The sequence below is a fragment of the Anarhichas minor genome, unplaced genomic scaffold (genome assembly GCF_050575085.1).
Source record: "Anarhichas minor isolate MPS153535 unplaced genomic scaffold, ASM5057508v1 ptg000009l, whole genome shotgun sequence".
Taxonomy (NCBI): Eukaryota; Metazoa; Chordata; class Actinopteri; order Perciformes; family Anarhichadidae; genus Anarhichas; species Anarhichas minor.
This window is the reverse complement of record NW_027466455.1, coordinates 976,784-995,715: the sequence shown is the minus strand read 5'-3', so window position 1 is coordinate 995,715 and position 18,932 is coordinate 976,784.

Sequence of the window (18,932 nt, the reverse complement as noted above, 5' to 3'; positions counted from 1 at the left end):
TATTCGTGGTCCTACAATGCAGATACAGTGTAAGCATAATAAATCAAGGAGCCCTGCTTTGCATACGACAGCTGGTGCATATTTATATTCTATTGGTTATGTGTTCTTTTTGAAACTGTAGTGTCTTGACACTTCCTTGGTCCCGGTCTCTTATACAAACAGTCATGTGGTACGTTGTGTGGTGGATGTCACACATTATCCGTTGAGCGAGTGTGTTGAATGACATTATCTAGTAAATCTGTAACTGTGAGCGCTGCATCAATCAGCGAGACAGCGCCATCAATTAGCCCGCGTCTGTCTCCGAGACACACAGGTGTGCACGCTCTCTCCATTACCGTGTCCTGGTGGATGTGTGTGTGTGTGTGTGTGTGTGTGTGTGTGTGCGATGCGTTGCTCATATAATGAGCCTGAAACGTGAGTCCGATTAACAGCCTTTTTGTGTGACATTCCCTCTGGTGTTGTTACGATTCCATAAAATTTACTTTAATACCGCTAATAAATCTAGAGCCCTGATGATGTCACCGTGCTTGACTTGCAGAGCTTGGCAGCACCCTTTACACCAGGGTTTGGATATTGGCTGGTTGTAAGTGAAATAATTCCATATGCTGCACCTGGGACTAGTTTTGTCAGATGGCTTGTTTGGACGGGGATCTTGTTTAAGACGCACTAGACGAGTGACATATGTTCAGCTGGAAAACTTTGCTGTGCAGAGCAGTAGGAGTCCATAGACTACAGTGAGCACGCTGTCCCGCAGATGTTGATATGGGGAGCAACCCACACATTTAGTTTTGAAACGGTTGGATGACACAGAAAGCATTCATATACCCAAAAATACATGATTTTCTAAAAATCTGATTAGACGCAACATTACATTTGCTGTTGACCGATTGTCCAGTTTGCATTGTGCCACCTTTTATACACGCAGGTGACAGTTTGCGAGTGGACAGGACAGGACATTAGGATTTGGCATCTGTTTATCCCATCTGCTTTGTCTACATCCTCCTCCTCCTCCTCCTCCTTTTCTTTCTTCTGAATGCTCCAATCCATGTGCCATCCACATGTGCCACACACCCCGTGGAGGCAGCATAGAAAAGGAGTTATGCTTTCAGAACATGGAGTGGTGTTTTAACCGTTCTAAGAATACTTTTGTTATTTATCTTTTTAATGTTCATTTTCATTTTGTCACAGCAGTGATAACAAAGTGTTGCTATTCCAGTTCTCATCTGCCGCTGTTGCCTGATGTTGAATACAATCAAGTGTAAAATCGTTTGAGACCCTGAGGATGAAGGGCATGAGAGAAAGAGAAAGAACACTGCTTTTGGTTTAATTGAGAACAGATTTGAAGGAGGATATGAAGAGAGAGAGAGAGAGAGAGAGAGTCAGGAAGAGAGGTGGTGAGAGCTGACTCAGGATGCCCGGGGGGGAGGACGGCAGGAAGCAGTGGGTGAGGAGGAGGACAGGAAGCAGAGGGAGGGGGAGAGACTCCTCTTCATCGTCCTCCTCCTCCTCTTCTGTCATCGGCGATGTCATCGAGGGAGGAGTGGTGTAGGGAGGGAAGGAGAAGAGGTGGAGCTGACATCATCCACCTCCTGGAGGTCTGTGAGGGCGTTATTACCACGTTTAACATAAAAGCTTTTTAACAGTCCAATGTATGCCATCAAAGGGCTTATAATGCATTAAAACAACCGCTGGCAAAGAAAAAAAATAATCTCATTCAAGAAATGCTGAGTCCACGTAAAGAAAACTGCCACTGAATAAAACAACAGAATGGAAGAACAAATAGAGCTCAATATAAAAGGACTGGAAAGATGTGCAGAAAGAGAGCCCCTCTTCTTCTCTGGTTACATAACTTTCCTGCAAAAGAGGGGTGTGTGTGTGTGTGTGTGTGTGTGTGTGTGTGTGTGTGTGTGTGTGTGTGTGTGTGTGTGTGTGTGTGTGTGTGTGTGTGTGTGTGTGTGTGTGTGTGTGTGTGTGTGTGTGTGTGTGTGTGTGTGTGTGGGCTTGTTTTCATCTGAGTTTCTTTGGTGTGTGTGTGTGTGTGTGCCCTATATGCCGCCTGTCCTCTGCTGTGTGCTTGTTGTTTGGCCTGTGCTATCCAACTGTTACAGGCCTCTATTGGTATGCTGTGTATTTGTGTGTATGTGTTTGTAAAGTGCGTATGTGTGTTGTTGGCACATCCACCAGTGTGTGTGTGTGCGCGTAGCTGTGTTTAATAGTGTAGCTATGTTTCTACTTGGCCGTCTATTACTATGAAGTGATTCAGTGTTGACGGGTGCACCTGTGTCTCGCGGCCCCACAGCGGTTAGGAGGCAGTTAGGGGACGTCAGATGGTGCAAGATTAGTGTGAGTTTGTGGTCATTCAAGTGGAGGGAATATGGTGTGTGCGGGGGATGTCTAAGGGGTGCATTGGTATAAAACATCTGTAGAAGGTATAGGCAGGGATGTTGCTTTTTAATGTTCATTTGTAATGCCAGCTCCTCAAGTCTTTCAGACAAATTCTCATTTGTATTCTGACATATGAGGAAACTGTTTCATTAGATTCATAGTGTAGAAATATTTGGCATGTTTTGTACTCCAAAGAACATTGCAGAGAGAAAAACAAGACGCATACAAACTGCAGCTTAAAGATCTCACACAAAACAAACCTGCTAATCTAGTAGAGTCATCTACAAATACGCACCCACAGAGTGATCTTCTTTGATTTTTAATTTTCCTCCACTGTAAACTAAATTGATGGTGTGTTCTAGGGAGAACATGGAAGAAAATGTCGGTGCAGTTGTTGCTGCTGCTCTGTGTAAGAAACAGAGCACCAGACGTGAACACTATCTGCCGAACAAAAGAGATGTGGCTGAAACGCTTACACAGGCTCTGGTAGATAGTGGATGTGCATTTCCCAAACTAAATCCCTTTCTTGAATAAATCCCCTGCCGACCCCATTCCCCCCCCTCAAAGTGGAAACAAAACAAATCTGCTGCTATAGGCTGTCTTATGTTGTGCTCTCTCACCCTTGGACCCCTCCCTTCCCACCATTGCTCCCCTCTTTCTACCCCAGCTCCTGTTTTGGCTTTCTGACTCTCAGGTTTCTCCCCTACCCCCAGCCTTCTACACCCCCCCCCCCCCCCTCCCCCGGCCCCCCTTTGACCCCTTGTTACCCCCACCCCATCCACCCTCTCACCCTCCCTCTCCCCAGGGCAAGCCCACAGCTCCCAGCCCTTTGTGCCTTCTACCCCCCTCCCTCCTCCTCCTCCACCTCTGCCTCCCCCTGCCTTTGTGTGTGAGAGGCCAGCAAAGGGAGAGAGGAGAGAGGGAGGCTGCAGAGGAGGAAAGAAGTGAGGGATCCTATAGACAGATGTGAATCTGGAGCTTGAAGCCTTTTATTTTGACCTGCTCTTACTTTGCACATGGAGTGAAGGCTGTGCATTCGCCTTGCTGAAGTGTTGTCACGGTCCTTTTGTTCCCCTTTCACATATTATCTGAACAGAAATATACTAGTGATGCACCATCATGATTTTTGTCACAAGGAGGACAAATAGGGGGCGATATAGAGCATTACAGATACCTGACTGTGTTAGTGGAACTGACTCCCCACTATTTTAAAAAGGCATAGTGAGAAAAAAAGTGGGTTCATTCTGCCAGAGCAACTGCTGTTAATGATCTCCAATCCCTCTGTAGGCTTGCTTCATTTTATTAGTTGGTTTCTTTGCCGACGGAAAAAAAAATACCTGAGATCTAGAAACATATTCATAACTGATGAGCACAACTCCTCCCTTTGGCGCAGGTCAGACAGGTCAGACAGTTCAGTGCCATTATGTGGCTAAGAGGGCTTTAAAGTTAGTGCATGCATAGTTAACCAGACCAGACTCATTCACCTACTGACCTACCTAGATGCCTCCTCACAGAGCTGCGAGTAGATAAACACACACACACACACACACACACACACACACACACATCTGTATACAGAAAGAGGGACACATGTGTAATGTGTGAGTGAGTTAGAGTGCAACAAGACGTGTGAGCGTACAGATGGATGTGTTAATAAGCTCGTCTCAGTATGTGTACAAGCCTTTTGCATTTACTGTCCAAAGACCCACAGCACCACACATGCATTTTTAAAACCCCAGGAAACCAAAAGATAGGTCACACTGGTGCATTTGCATGTGCATGCTTATCTGTGTGTGCATGTATGTGTGAAATCCACTTGCAGGTGGTGCATGCTCAGTAGGAGAGTATATTCCTGGAAAGCCAGCTGCCATCTTTGTTATCACAGCTAACTCGATTAGAGGAGCTTCTGCCTCCGAGAGCTGCAGCATGCATACACACAGCCTTTGAAGGACCCCTTTAAGATTTAATTGAATCAGTCAAAATAAAGTACATCGAATTTCCAACTAATGCTATGTCGTTACCATCACAAGCGTGTGCCAATAAAGCTCCACCAGTCACATGTATCGTATATATTATAGCGATAACATAAAGGCCCAAAACCAGGAGAGCTCCATTAGCAGTGTTTAAGTGAATAAAGTGGGGAACAATAATAAAAATACACAGCTTCATTGTTCACATTTCAGAAACATTAAACCACGAAAAATGTGACTTCAGTCTCAAGGAATGTAGGGCATGTCGGTCTTTACATTCATTACGCCCAACGGGGCATCCTAATATGTACTTTTACAAACCGTTAATAGAAAAACAGCACTTTGCTGCTGTTGTACCAATTAACCGCAGCAAAGAAGAAATGTCAATTACGCAGCCGCCTTTCATGTGAGGTGCTGACCTTTTCCCACTGATCATGCTAATCATTGATCACTTAGATAAACACTGGCTACCATAAGAGCCCATTATTGTCCCTCCCAAAGCCTTCCTATGGACCGCCGTTATAATTAGGCCCCGAGGTAATTGGTTGACTAATTGCTGTTGGTGGGATACATACATCGCCTATCGTCAAACCCAATGGGAGGCTCTGCTATTGCTTTTAATTACCTGCTGTCAGTTTGACAGCTGACCCCCGAACGCTGTTTTTGGAGCTGTTGGCTGTGTTTTGTTTTTGTGGGAGGGGAAGGTGATCCTGGATATCAACCTCTGGTTTGGTCATTGACACAATGGCCCAGAAGGATCGCTTCTGTAGTTACACACACACTCTGAAAAACCACGTCCACGCTGTGGGGTTATGCAGCAGACCTATTCATCATGTGTCTGTTTGTAGAGGAGCAGCGATTCATTGTCTCTCCTCCTGCTTAGTGTGGAGGAGCCGGCCTGTCTCTCTACATCTCTCAGTACTTCTCTCTTTGTCTTTGTCTTTCTGCCCCCCTCGATCTCTCTCTTCTTGTCTTGATATCGGTTGATACTCTCCCTCCCTCTCTCACACCCTTTTATAAATCTCACTGAGAGAACAAAGAGGACATAGCTAGCTACCTTGTCTGTGTCTGTCTGCCTGCCTGCATGCGTGTTTGAAATGTATGAAGTTAAAGATTCCTCCCACAAATCTAGTTTCTCCAGTGACACAGAAATCCCTTGAACAGTTATTGGTGTGTAATGGATTATAGTGGGCTGAGCAGACACCTCCTATGTAGACTGCTGTAGCCCTTCAGCTAATAATGAGCTCTGATTATGATGGCTCATATTCATAAGAACGGGGACATACTGTACAAGCACAAGAAAGATTATCTACACTTACACATCAAAATGTACTCAGACTACCAGTTATACTGAATATTTGAAGAGAAAATGTGTGTTCATCATGCAACTTGGTATTACTTGATCTGGAGTTCAAGCTGTTGAATTATTTTAGTTTTCATCCATCTATTTATCTTCGGTAGTCCCTTCAGTACTCACTGTGTGTGTCTCTTTGTAGCTGTGCTGTTTACAGATTGTTAATCTGTTAATCTAATTGTTAAGTAGAGAAGCTTTAAACTTTAAGCTCTCATGTAATTAGTTGGCAGTGTCCAGCAACAGAACAGGGAAATACAATTATCAATTAGCATCATTGTCCGTCCATGGCTTATCTCTGTCTCATATGTTCTGTGCTCATTAATGACTGTATGCTCAACGACCTCTTGTGATTGTGGCGATACACAACTTCTAATAAAACACATGTTATTGACTGTTGTATACCGTAGTTGACTGCTGACGCCCCACTTCTGGAGGCTATAAATAAGCCTTACTTAGTCTGTTGAAGGCCACATTTTGGCCTTTGTTGTGGCTCAAAAACTGATGTTTGGACTGCAGCATCTGCAGGTTAATTCCAAACCCGATATGTCATGATCCACTAAAGTTCAGCATGATACGAGATTAGTAAATTCACATTTTTGTCATCTTCGCCGCCATCTTGACTGTAAGGGAGCTAACTTCTCTTTGTTTGAGAGGGGAGAGGGAGACTCACCTGGTGGAGATCTGCACTCTAATGTTTAGGTGCTGGTAGTGTTCAGTGCTTGGTGGCACTCACAGACGTTACAAGGTAAGGGGTTGAATCGGAGCGGGTTAATTCAGGACTCCACAACCAACTCACGGCAACAGATCCAGGGGAATATTAGCAACACAGATAAATTGGAAAATTTCGCTTTTGTATTATTTAATGCCAGGACCAAAGTCTCCCTACAAGCGTTTAAAGGTTTTCTATTTTTTAAGCAGAAAGAAGATAGATAATGAGCTGTTTCAGGACATTCAACTCAAACCTAATTCAATGTTTTTATAACCCCGTTGTGGCAACAGTTTATGGTACTTGTACAAAAGGAGTTATGATATAAATGAGATGTAACATTTATGTATTTCTTGAAAAGATTGGCTCTGAAAATGAAGGATGTCTAGCTTTTTGCTGAACCTCCATTCAGGGCAAAATAGTTGCATTCATTAGCCTATATGACCCAACTATATTCATATTTATTTTCCCTCAATTACCTCAGTTAAGTGACTACCAACTATATGTTGGTTCAGATATGAAACTATAACCTCAATAAATCTTATTCAGCTCTATCAAGCTCTCAAGAATCTGCGTCCAAAGCCTTAAATCTCTTTATAACAGACTTTTAGAGGGTGCATAATCCATCTGCTAAAGACGATACCGTCTTGTCAACAAGACATAAAACTGTCTCTCGAATAGATTACATTCCCATATCTTCTGGTTTGCTGCCTTTGGGACACTCAATAAAATTATTGGCCAGACATGTATCTGATCACAACCCAGTCATACCTACGTTTAATTATCGGAACATCAAAAGTAGGGCAACAAGATGGAGGTGTAAAAAAAAACTACGAATTTCGAACACAATTGAGAGCAAAACTGACTTACGATTTATAAATCAAAGCCAGAATATTGTCTCAAATATGACAGCGGTGTGGGCCTCCATCAAGGCTACATGGTTCAATTCCCACCTACTTAAAAGTCGATCCCTACTTAAAACATCAGTCCCAGCCAGGATATCGGTGATCAAAATGAACATCTTACCCCGCATTAATTTGATCAGTTTAAAGATACCGCCCGTTTCTGCCCGTCCACACTACAATGCAACCCTGGAGTTTTCAAACTAACACGCCGTCGGTAGCGTTTTCAAACACCTCCGAGTATCGTGGTCGCTGGGCGTAAATTTAGCAAAAGTGTGGATGTAGCCTAATAAGGACGTTCTGTCCGTGTACCACTATCTAGTTGGTTGGTGGAGGGGAGAGGGGTGGGCCGTATAGGAATGTGGGTTAATGGGCAGCTTATTGGTTAAACAAGAAAAATGTCATCTGCAACCGGTTATATTGTCTTTAATTTCTTGGTGTTTCAATAATGGTAGCAATGAAAAATGAGCGCTGGGAAGGCAAACTGCCAGAACAGCTTTTTACAGAAAAACGACTTTTCAAACATGACACCAACATAGTAATTGCCAGAACATCTACAGAGTAACTGTACATGTGTGAACTCAGATTGATGCTTCCAACCTTGAGAGTGAACTTGAGGCGGGACTAAGAGGATGGTTTACTTTAATGTGAGGATGCAGACTGACAGAGGGAGACATCTAGAGTGTGACCGTGTGTTTCTTCTCCACATTAGGAGTGTCGGTGGGCACTGATCAACGCATTTCCTGGGTCGTCTGTGCAGGATGAACTTTTTTCCAGCTCTCGTGTTCTTCACTCTCTGTGTCACTTTGGGACTTTGGGACTTAAACATTCACAGGTGTGGAGATGCAGCACAGTTAGCTTTTCTACCATGTGAGTTTTGTTTATATCTCATGTGCTTGCAGAGGAAATGCTTTGGCCTGAGCTCATCAAGGGTTGATAAACTTTGTACTGTATATACAGTAGGTTGTGTGTGTGTGTGTGTGTGTGTGTGTACGTGTACACACTGCACAGGCCACATCCCAGGGTTGTGTTGCCATGGTGAAAATGAAATGCAGAGTTGCAAGGAAACCCCTGATTGGCTGTGGAGCCATGCATGGGATTGTGATGCATGCTGTCAGCTGGCCAATGGGACGCAGGCTGAGCCAGGGCTGTTGCTAAGGGGAGTAGCTTGGAACAGAGTCAGCTGGGGTTTTTTCTCCCTCTTCTCTTTCTCTCTCTCTCTCTCCCTTCTCTCTCCCTCTTCTCTCATGTCCCTCATCTCTCTCTCTCTCCCTCTTCTCTCTCTCTCTCTCTCTCTCTCTCTCTCTCTCTCTCTCTCTCTCTCTCTGCATCCCCCAGTCAGTCTCTGGCTTGCTCGTCCGTTCTCTCTTGCTGCTCACTCTGCATTTGCCCTCATTGACTCCTTCTCCCCCTCCTTCCTGTCTCCCCATCGCTCTCCCCCGACATCTTTTTTTCACTTCTACACGTGCGAAAGGGGGAAGAGCACATGTTGAAAAATTCACTGAATATTTTATGCAGCTTGTTGTGTGGGACTGGGGCCATATCTAAAGAAGCCCCTGCACACAAAGTGGAGTGTGTGAGTGTGTGTGTGTTGGCCTGCATGCATGGAAGTTTGCATGTTTGTGTCTTGTTTGTTTATCTTATTGTGTGTTTGTGCGTGTGTCTGGGCTTTTGTTTGTGTGGGGGTATCGTTGCCTTTGTGTGTTCTCGTTCATGCTTAGTTATTTCTTTGTGTGCTTGTGCTCTCATGTGCACTCGTGCTGTCTTTACCGCTCAGTGTTTGCATCTTCCTGGTCTTTGCAGAGCGTGAAGGGCTAGTATGTGTTTGTGTGTGTTTAGGGCCTTTGGGTTCATGTCGGGGAACTCTCCAGGGACTTGGGGCTCTCTAGCTGAAGTGGGGTGTGTTTGAATGCGAGCCAGGTAGCATTGAGTACATGCCTGGCGTCACGTAGGGCTGAACCCCCTCCACCCTCTCAGTACCCCATACCCAGCTGCTGGGTCATTACCACTATTCTCTGAACACCATATATCTGTACCTTGCTGAACACAATTGCTGGTTAAAAGTTTTGTCGATGTAGTAAACAATAATGTAATATAAAAAACAGGGTAAGTTGTATTACAATAAGAAGAAGTAATCACATAGGATACAAATAAATACACACAAAACACAATGTGAAATATTCAAAATAATAGATCATGCCGTAAAATCCATATTTGTTAATTGTGAGTCCCCAAGAAGTGTAAGTGGATACAGAACATGATGGCTAGTCTCAAGTAATGTGATGTCAACGTGTCAACTCGTTGCTGATGATTTCCATAATGCATGGCTGTATGTGCTGCAGCGGTTGCCATGCTGACTCTTGTACAGCCACAGTGAAGATAATGGTCTTTGTTGCTTTCTCAGGTTTTTACTGTACCTCCATGCGACCCGGACAACAGCTTTACTGATATACATATACAGTATGCTAGTGGTGTACTAAAGTACGAAATAATGATTTTCCTTTCATGAACTACAGGTTTAAGGATAAGAGTGCCGTATATTTGATTCAGATGTTAAAGCCATCAAAAATTACTTCTCTTGATGCCTCTGACACGAGTCTCTCGCTGTTTAATTTCCCACCTCTTGAACATAAAACCAAATGACTGCAGCCTGGGTCGGATCTGTCTGACTTTATTCATAGTCACTTTGTTTGACTCCAGTGCCATTATGTGTGTTAATGACACTCATCGGCAAAGGGAGTGGGCTGAGCTATTGCATTTGCATCCACTCATAAGATTGTGGGTTAGCGTCAGTCACAAAGAGTCATCATCAATTATTCATTATGACAAAGTTGCTGGCTGAGTTATCGACTGTCTGGCTTTAGTTGTGGAGCGTTTGATTTGTGCATGTTGGTCTCCAGGCTGTGCAAGTGGAGTTTAATATCCCGGTCGAGCTCTATGAATAAGGAGGTCTGAGAGTTGTACTGAGTTATGTTCTACTCAGTGAGAGTCAAAGAGGCAGCAGCAGCACAAACAATGACCTTTTTTGTTCGTTTTTGGAAAGGCAGGAATATTGTACGTCAGCCCACAAGTGGACAGAAGCAGAAACAAAGCATCCGCTCTTTCTACACATTTTTCTGTCTCTCCCCCTCCTGTTTCCTTCCTCTTCTCATTTCCTCCTTCCACACTTCCTGTTTCCTGGCTCTCATCCTCTCTTTGTTCAGCTTTCTCTCTCACGGGTACATTTTTTCTCCTTCCGCTGTCATTCCTTGCCTTTTTTTCCACACTGTGTGTGTGTGTGTGTAATGGATCTATTGTGCCAATGGTAGCCAGGGGAATCACTGAAGTGAGGCTTCTTACTTGTGAATCAAACTCTGCTAATGGAGCAAGACTGCCTTTCAGATGACATAACACACACACACCCTGGCCATCCCATAGCCCCCTCGATCATTCATTCATAATAATCCCCACAATCAGTTATTCAGAATGCGAGATGGAGAGAGGGAGGGAGAGGGAGGCACTCACTCACATGTGAAAACAAAGCAATTACAGGCATTATCATTTGTGTGTGTGTGTGTGTGTAAAGATGAGATCAAACGCAAGAGCCCCAGCTGGCTCTGTGCTCTCCCACTGGTTTCATTTGGGTTATCACTATGGTCCTCTTATTGGTAATGTGTGTGTGTGTGTGTGTGTGTGCACAAAGTATTGAAATGGCACTAACATAACAGGTTGCACTTGAAATGGAAGCACAAATCAAAAAGAACCAGGCATGAGAGCATTTAGGGCACGCTTTAGGAAACGTAGGTGTGTGCACACAAACACACACATGTTTTCCACCTCTGTAACAATGGAAAACATTCCACTTTGGGACATATTGGAAGAGAATCAAGCAGTCTGCCTCTGTGCAGTGGTTTAAAAATAGAAGTAACAGAAACACGCATATTTACACACACACACACACACACACACACACACACACTCGGCTCAGAAATAGAAGAGCCGAAAAGCATCGGAGTGGCGAAGCCCAGTCTCTTTCCCCCTTTTTCATCTTTTTTTCTTTTTCCTTCTCTCTCTCTGCTCGCCGTACACTCCGTCTCAGACAGAAAACAAAGGGAGACAGCGGAGAAGAAGAAAGAACTGTGAGCAAGAAAGAGAGAAAAGTGTTCAAATGAAAGCGAGCATCCGTGGGAATCAGACATATCAAGTTTGCATCACCGCGTGTTTGATGCTCTTCAGAGCACTGCTGGGTGCATTTAAGCAGCTCTGTCTGCATGTATTGAAATGCCTGTGATAGATGGTGACGGTGAGACAGATTCAGATGGAGGCAGTGATGGACTGAGTGAGTGTCGAGCAGGTGTCATGGTGATTAACAGAACACACTGTGACTGTTTACACAGAAAAGTTCCCCCTCACCACTCTGCACTTCTTTCCACCTCCACTGTTTGTGTGTCGTTTCCATGCGGCATAGTGCCAGTTTATCATCCCTCTGATCACTGCTGACTGCCCCTCCACAGAGAGAGGAGTGATGAAGAAGTACAAGTTTGATGTCAGAGACGCTGAGAGAAAGGAGGAGGGGGAGGAGAAAGATGAAAGCAAAGGAGAGAGAGAGAGAGGAGATGATTATGCAGTTTAAGATGATGCTGTCTTTGAAGAGGGAAGAGAGGGAGCTAGAGGGAGATAAAGGAAGGAGAAGGCAAGATTACTTTTCTATCCATCACCTGCACTCTCTCTATGTATTCTATTTTGCTTTGGGTTTAACTGCACACGAATGAGACAACAAACAAAGTCAATATGTCTGAGTTGTTGAAATAGGACCGTAAGTACCAAAGTCAACAATACACCTTATTCCCACAGCCGACCACATTTGATCAAAACACTGCACCGACGCAAACAGAAGAAAACTCAGTTGGACTTTTGAGGAAAACAAATCATCCTTCGCTGTTCTGGAGCTTTTATATATGGAAAAGAAACATCTGCCTATTCTTCTCCACTTAAAGCACTGGATGTGGATGACTGTCACAGGTTGTCTCCATTAGCATGAAGTCTAATTTGCAGTATTCTTACACACACACTGAAAAGAACTACACAGAACTACAGTACATTATTACCAAATTTAGTTAAGTTTCAGTTTCACTTTAGCCTCTTTGCTCAAACTCTCTTCCACACTCACAGTGTTCTCTCTCTCTCTCCCCCCCCCCCCCCCCCAACAGCTCAATTAAATGTCTTTTAAAAGTTAGACATGTATTGACACCTTGCAGTGTCTGACCCCTGTTCTATCCCAGTTAGATGAGCCGACCAATTCAGATAAACTGCTAATGCAGGCTTGACAAGTGGCACCGAATCGCTCCGAGCAGGTGTGTGTGTGTGTGTGTGAGAGACAGACAGACAGACAATGTAACTGTTTCAATGAGACAGCAAGACATACGTGACATGTTGATGGAGACACTGGGCCAAAAGACACAGAAACAACACTAAATTCTAGTGAAAGGAAGTGGGCGTTGTAGTTCTGAACCACTTAAAGCGGGGTTAAGGTGTCTGAGAAATCCAGTAGGAAGCAGCAGGTGTTTGTCAGCTTCTGTTCAACACGGCTCTGTATTTGAAAGACCAGGTTGTTTACTTTACATCTAAAGAGCCAGTATATGCACTTTTTAGCCGATGTGTATGTGGAACCACGTTTTGCTTTCTGTCTGATGACAAATGTTGTGTGTAAAATTGACTAGATGGTTCATAGAACCAGCTTTTGCAGTTTCTTCTCTCCTTTTGTCTCCCAATACGCCACTTCTCCTTCTGTCCATCTCTCTCTCTCTCTCCGTCACTGCGATTTGACCTCTCGGCCAGTGACCTCATCAATAAGGGGCTCGTTTGGGGGAAGGTCAAGGATGTGTGTGTGCGCGTGTGTGTCTTTTTGTGTGTGAATGACCCTGATGGGGGGCCCTAGCATAGTTTGATTAAGAGAGGGGGGGGGGGGGGGGACAAGCAGGGAGGGGTCATGGGCCCCCCATCTTCCGCCATCTTAGGTTTCGGTCTATTGACTGCTGTGGCTGCCCGAGGTCTCGTGTGTGTGTGTGTGTGTGTGTGTGTGTGTGTGTGTGTGTGTGTGTGTGTGTGCAGCGTCTGTATCTCCTGTCCATTTTCCTCATGGCAATCTCACAGGTGGACAGAACTATCCCTGATCCTCACGTCTCTTTCTTCCTCTCTATACATCTCTGCCTGTCTGTGTGCGTCGACTACTCCACCCCTCCCTCCCCATTAGTCTTTCTCCTGCCCCTTCCTGTCTCTGCTGCTCCCTCATCTTCGTAGCCGGTCCCGCTCTCCCTGCCTCCCTTCTTTCCTCCGGTCAGGTGAGAGTATCAGCCTCACTGTCTGGAGCCAGCGGTAACCTTATAGCTCAACAGTGAAAGACAGAGAGAGGAAGGGCTGCTAGTAACTTGAGCTTCAGTAATTGTACATTCAACACAGAGGTCATTTTTGAATACACTGGATATGGGTGAATACACACACACACTCACACACACACCCTGTGCCAAAATATACTGTATTTATATACCAACAAGCACACATTGGAAAGGCATATTGTCTTCCCTTTATCAGTGATGTAATCCCAATGCAGCGTCGCTGTGGTAAACGTCCTCTCCCTTCAGAAACAGGCTCTGAGGTTCGAGGCTGATTGGCTTGTCCAGGCAGCTGGAAAATGGAGTTTAGTGAGCTCTGTGCCCTCGGGCTGCTCTCTGCTCTAACACACACCAATGTCCACACAGCACATGCACTCAACACAGATGCATGAGCTAGAGTAAGGATGAGAGAAGGAGAAAACGGAAGTGGAGAGATTCATAATTAAGGGTGGAAACAAACAAAGTTAAACAGGAGAAAACAGGCATGTTTTCAGTTTTGGAAACATGTGATGTTAGTATTGTTGTATACTATTACATGTGTTCAAACCAAATAATAAATCTTGTCAGCCTGGTTTGAGTGGAGGAAACTATTGTTTGTTTGGATTGGAAACATCCCTGGGATTAGAAAGACAGGAAAGAGAAGGTAAAGCGGTGTATAGCTGTAAACTGAAGACAGAGAGAGAGCGATATGAGGGAGGTTTCATTGGGTTTTAATCAGTCACAGCATGTGCTGGAGAAGCCGTGTTCATTAGTGAGCAGCTCTGGGCTGAATGCTGCAGTTGCTTTCAACTGAAGTCTGATCTTTCGAGGCCTCTGCTGCAGCTGCTGAACGGATACCAGTCAGAATATTTCCTGGCTTTGATTCAGAGACTTTTGCCTTTCCCTTTTTTTCATAATAGTGTAGTTTGGAAAACGTGGCCCAGTTTCCTGCCTTGCCTTGAGCTGGTTTGACTTGTTGACCGGTTGAGCAGCATAATTCTTAGACGCAGGAGGTGTTCACAACTGGGTTGGTCAGAGTTGAAAGCAGTAAAATATCCAATTAGTGCACACCCATGATCACTGAACAGCTTATTTATTTAGCAGGGATAGGCTGTAATACAAACACACACCTGCACATGCTGGCCCTCCTCTCTTTTATGTGACTGTAAATTGAATAATCCTTTTTGCTTTCAGCTGTTGGTCAGATAAAAGAAGTCATTTGAATACACCCGGAGCTCTTTTTTTGTTTTACTCCTTTCTGACATTTTACAGACTAAACCATTAGTTGGAAAAATAATATGTAGTTAAATGTATAATGAAAATAAGCCCTTGTACTCGTGGCACCGTGAAGCAGTGTGTTCATGTTCATCACCCGCATGGCAACAGGAAAAGTAGCAATACAACAGCACAAGTTGGGGCATGAAACACCAACATGGACATAACTGTGTTTGTTTACAACAACATTTCCTGGACATTGCCCTGCTTGGTAGCCAGTAATCACCCATAATTCAAAGCTTTCAATCGTGATATTATGCTGTCTCCGGGCCACTCCGGCTCAGGTTAGACCGCAGACATGGTTTGTTACCCCACAGCCAGAGCACCGTGCCAAGGTGGACGAGTCTGCACCAGGCTGAGGGGACCAGGTGTGTCAAGTGGTTGAGCAGTGGGCACAATGGGTCCCCCGGGGTCTATTGAAGTGCCTCGGGGGGGGCTGGACTTTGGGTCTCTCCCACAAACCCTCCCCCACCCCCAACTCCCTGTCCCCCTCAGACCGAGGCTTTTCCTGGGCAGCGTGGCAGAGTGTGTGGCCTGGCTCTGAGCCAGAGCAGCCAGCCTGCCTGCCTCTGCCAGCCTCCCTCCCCTGAGACCAAAGACAAAGCTGGGACACGGCCAGACACTCCACGCTCTCCGTTACTCTCTCCATCCTTCCCCTCCTTCTTTCTCTACTCTTTCTTTTTCATCTCACTCATTAGGGGTCAGTCATTCATTTCTTTTTTTTCAACACTATCACACCTCTTTTCTCTGTATACACTTTCTTTCTTTCTTTTCCTTGTGTTGTACTCTACAAAGCCATGTCACGTCTTTCATCTCTTGCTCTTGTTTTTCTTACATTCTCACTCCGTCTGCACTGCTTCTAATCGCTCAAATCATTTCACACACACACACACACACACACACTCTCTCTCTCTCTCTCTCTCTCTCTCTCTCTCTCTCTCTCTCTCTCTCTCTCTCTCTCTCTCACACACACACACAGTCATTGTTCCTTACATCTGCACACATATAGACTCATAGGCAAACATTACCCTCCCTACACACACACACACACAGGTGTACAGGTATCAGCCATCCAGCCACACACTCTTCCACACACTCTTCCACACAACTTGCAGCCCACTTTACATTCACACACAGTCACTCTCTTCAAGCCTCCACACACAGATGTACCATCTCAGTTTTCCCGTACCGACACACACGTATAGCAGCAACTCAACACACCCCCTTCCCACGCCAACACATACAGCCCCCCCTCTCTCTGCGGTGTGTGTGTGTTACAGTGTGTCTGTCATCCTGTCGCTGTGTGTGGGCTCCACATCAAACCAGCTGCATAACCAATAAAGGCTAGCTCTAGCCACCGGGCTCCGACCGGCTAGCATGCATCACTCACTAAGGGTGTGTGGTGTGTGCTCCATCCTCCACAACCACCCACCGTGCTGCTGCTAACAACTCTGGTTTCTTTCCCTCTTTCTCTCTTGTCACTCTCCCTTCATGTCACATAGCTCATATACAACTTTTATTTATTTGCACTCTTCGACTTTCTCTCCCTCCTTCTCTTCAACACCAAACTTTTTTTTTATTATTTTCCATTTCTTTACTCTTTTGTTTTCATTATTCTCTGTTTCAATTTTCTTCCCATATCTCTCTAATGAACAGTCTGTCTGTCATGTCTCGTAATGACTGAACCACAAACTTTACACCTCGCATGAAAGAACAGTGTGCCCACACACAAGCCGGGGTGCGAAACTCATCGTGTGTACGAGCGCACACATTCCCACAGTTATCTCACACGTCTACCTTAATTCTAAGGCGGTAAACTCTCAGTCTATTAGTTGACGTATCAGTTGTTTTGATCTTAGTCAACTAAGAATTTCTTTGGTCTTGGACAGCCCTACTTAATTATTTTCTACTTATCAAGAATGATATTTTCTATATTTAAATACTTCTTCAGTCTCAGAGTCGTCTTTTTAGGATTGACCCTCTCCGCTCTACTCAGCCTACAAATATTTACAACTCTTGGAACTTTACATTAGTCGTGTTTACCTCTGATGCCGCTATGTTTTTACGGTTTCAGCTGTATACTCTGCATCATGCTTGACTATTTGACAGGACAGGAGTTACTCAGTAAAATGTTCCAAAAGAGTGATCTGTTGATGCATACATTACATGTATGACCATGTCATGTATCTCTAGTACATGCTGTACATCGTGCTAGCGTCCCATGGAATATGAAAGGATATAAACTCTCCACTCCAAATCAATTCTCCTAGACGGTTTCTTAATTGGGCCGAGGGCTGCACCTGCCACATTCAATTAAAATTGACAATCCAAGCATGCATACCTCACACAGCAATGGACCAGGTGTTGAGAGAGAAGAATGTAAGCAGGGTTCTAACATAAAGCTGATTTTCTATTTTTCACATGTATGCGGGACTGTTGAAGTATGTGCGCCGTCATCCCCATTTCACTGATCATCACATGTAGCCCCTCTCAACAACCGCAGTGTGTGTCCTACTAGAAGGAAGAGTAAAGCTTGGTCCTTCAGTCACAAAGCACACATTTGAGCATCCTTATTGTGAACTAATGGGTCCTTCAGAATGTAGACACCCCCGCCCATCACCCTCACCTCTCAACCTCGTGAACCCCTTCCTCTAACCTTCACCCCAGAGATACCAATTAACCCTGAAACAGGCTTTAACAGGCTTTCAGCAAACCGTAGGTCCTGTTTTCTTAGTATCAGCCATCATTTTTATCTGGTATACTTGTTCCCCTCACCAAAGTACTGGTGTCAACTAGTTGACACTTGAGCCAGATTATAGCAATCATTTTGGTGGTAAAAGTCTAAAGGTGGGTAATAACAGTAATGACACCTCATTTCACAGGAAAACTATGTATCAGGAAGTTATTCTATATATTTAATGTCTGTTTCCTACATTTTGACTTAATAAATCGATAACCTGGGACTTTGTATAAAACCTTTACGATAGTCTGACTGCTTGTATTCCTCGTGCTGTTGGACTATTTATTTAAATAATTGCCAGAACAGCGAAAAAAAGAAAGGTCTGATCATCTAACTCTGTGTTTCTTTCCTTGTCTGATTAAGAATATACTGTGTGAGCACCAGTTATTCCCAGCAGTAATGTACTGTGTGAGCACCAGTTATTACCAGCAGTAATATACTGTGTGAGCACCAGTTATTACCAGCAGTAATATACTGTGTGAGCACCAGTTATTACCAGCAGTAATATACTGTGTGAGCACCAGTTATTACCAGCAGTAACATACTGTGTGAGCACCAGTTATTACCAGCAGTAATATACTGTGTGAGCACCAGTTATTACCAGCAGTAATATACTGTGTGAGCACCAGTTATTCCCAGCAGTAATGTACTGTGTGAGCACCAGTTATTACCAGCAGTAATATACTGTGTGAGCACCAGTTATTACCAGCAGTAATATACTGTGTGAGCACCAGTTATTACCAGCAGTAATATACTGTGTGAGCACCAGTTATTACCAGCAGTAACATACTGTGTGAGCACCAGTTATTACCAGCAGTAATATACTGTGTGAGCACCAGTTATTACCAGCAGTAATATACTGTGTGAGCACCAGTTATTACCAGCAGTAATGTACTGTGTGAGCACCAGTTATTACCAGCAGTAATGTACTGTGTGAGCACCAGTTATTACCAGCAGTAACATACTGTGTGAGCACCAGTTATTACCAGCAGTAATATACTGTGTGAGCACCAGTTATTACCAGCAGTAACATACTGTGTGAGCACCAGTTATTACCAGCAGTAATGTTACCAGGAGTGATGGCCAAAACTACAATATAAGACCCAAGTTGTACAAAACCAAAATCTCCCTTTAACCACCTGATTGTGTGGTTTTACAACCAATAGCAGAGTCACAAACATTTATTTTAATGAAGACACACTATCTGATCAGTCTGCAAAATACTGGCGTGGAAAAGCTGTATATCTGAA